Consider the following 2,500-nt stretch of genomic DNA (forward strand, 5'->3'; position numbering starts at 1 on the left):
TTATCAAAACAAAACAGATTATCAAAAACAAAACAGATTATCAAAACAAAACAGATAGTAAAAACAAAACGATATAAGAAGTTTGTTTTGAAGTGTCTGTCCTATATCTGAGAGTTATAATAAAGATATGGAATTCATTTTAAACAAAAATGTATACATATTTAACCCATTTTATTTGGCACTAAAATACTTCTAGATATACTTCCATTCCTCTTGTAAACTGGTACCGGGCTACCTTCAGATTAGTCTGGTGAGTCATTTGGGCGCCATGTTCATGTTCATGAGAGTCTCATCTTTCCACAGACGGGTCGTAGTAGTTTCTAGGACAAACTGTTCAGACACTACAGACCTTGTCGTGAGAAGACTGATGTTCGGGTGATGTCTCATGGTCTGACAAATACTGCTCTAGTTCCTGTCACCTTTCACCTCAGATGGGCTGTCTCATGGTTCTAGTTCCTGTCACCTTTCACCTCAGATGGGCTGTCTCATGGTTCTAGTTCCTGTCACCTTTCACCTCAGATGGGCTGTCTCATGGTTCTAGTTCCTGTCACCTTTCACCTCAGATGGGCTGTCTCATGGTTCTAGTTCCTGTCACCTTTCACCTCAGATGGGCTGTCTCCTGGTCTGACAAACACAGCTCTAGTTCCTGTCACCTTTCACCTCAGATGAGGAAGGCAGATGTGGTGGTTTGAGATGCAGTCCATTAAAAAACAATATATATATATATATCTGTAGTTAAAAAATGTGATTAGATTTCCGCGGGGCGTTTAATTAAGATGAGCATCATCACATGAAAATAAACAAATAAATAATAAATAAACAATCAAGTCTCACATCATTCTAATATGTTACTGTCGTATTCTAAAATGGATTAAATCCTTTTTTTCCAACTCATCAATCTATACACAATACCCCATAATGACATCACAATACCCCATAATGACATCACAATACCCCATAATGACATCACAATACCCCATAATGACATCACAATACCCCATACTGACATCACAATACCCCATATTGACATCACAATACTCCATACTGACATCACAATACCCCATAATGACATCACAATACCTCATACTGACATCACAATACCCCATAATGACATCACAATACCCCATAATGAGAAAGAGAAAACAGTTTTTTAGAAAATGTTGCAAATGTATTAAAAATAAAAAAACAGAAATACCTGATTTACATAAGTAAATTTACATAAGACCCATTTGCTATGTGTCATGCCCTGGCCTTAGTATTCTTTGTTTTCTTTATTATTTTTAGTTAGGTCAGGGTGTGACATGGGGAATGTTTGTGTTTTGTTGGTTTTGGGTGTTTCTATGGTAAAGGGGTTGTTGGTGTAGTATATGGGTTTGTGTTGAGTTCATGTGTCTAGCGTTGTCTATGTATGTTTAGTTGTCTAGGAGAGTCTATGGTTACCTGAATGAGTTCCCAATTAGAGACAGCTGATTTCGGTTGTCTCTGATTGGGAGCCTTATTTAGGGTAGCCATAGGCTTTCATTTGTTGTGAGTAGTTGTCTATGTGATACGTTTGCAGCCAGTGTGTGCACATCGTTGTTTAGCTTCACGATCGTTTTCTTGTTTTGTTTAGTGTTTAAGTGTTTTTGTTTCGTTTGCCTTCTTCATCAATAAAAAGGAGATGGCTTATTTTCCTAAAGCTGCGTATTGGTCCGTCAATCCTCCACACGATCGTGACACTATGAGACTTGAAATTGACCCCCTGGTGCATCCTGTTTCCATTTATCATCCATGAGATGTTTCTACGACTTGATTGGAGTCCACCTGTGGTAAATTCAATTGATTGGACATGATTTGGAAAGGCACACAGCTGTCTATATAAGGTCCCACACTTGACAGTGCATGTCAGAGCAAAAACCAAGTCATGAAGTTGAAGGAATTGTCCATAGAGCTCCGAGACAGGATTGTGTCGAGGCACAGATCTGGGGAAGGACACAAAAAAATGTCTGCAGCATTGAAGGTTCCCAAGAACACAGTGGCCCCCATCTTTCTTAAATGGAAGACGTTTGGAACCACCAAGACTCTTCCTAGAACTGTCCGCCCGGCCAAACTGAGCATTCGGGGAGAAGGTCAGGGAGGTGACCAAGAACCCGATGGTCACTCTGACAGAGCCCCAGAGGTTCTCTGTGGAGATGGGAGAACCTTCCAGAAAGACAACCATCTCTGCAGCACTCTGCCAATCAGGTGTCGCCAGACGGATGCCCCTCCTCAGTAAAAGGCACATGACAGCCTGCTTGGAGTTTACCAAAAGGCCCCTAAAGACCCTCAGACCATGGAAGCATATGTTACATTGCCAAAGCAAGTAAAATAGATAATAAACAAAAGTGAAAAAAAAACTATAAAACAGTTCCAAAAGAATAAAGACATTTAAAATGTCATATTATGTCTATACACAGTGTTGTAACGATGTGCAAATAGTTAAAGTACAAAAGGGAAAATAAATAAGCATAAATATGGGTTG

The sequence above is a fragment of the Salvelinus fontinalis genome, unplaced genomic scaffold (genome assembly GCF_029448725.1).
Source record: "Salvelinus fontinalis isolate EN_2023a unplaced genomic scaffold, ASM2944872v1 scaffold_0541, whole genome shotgun sequence".
In the NCBI taxonomy this organism is placed as follows: domain Eukaryota; kingdom Metazoa; phylum Chordata; class Actinopteri; order Salmoniformes; family Salmonidae; genus Salvelinus; species Salvelinus fontinalis.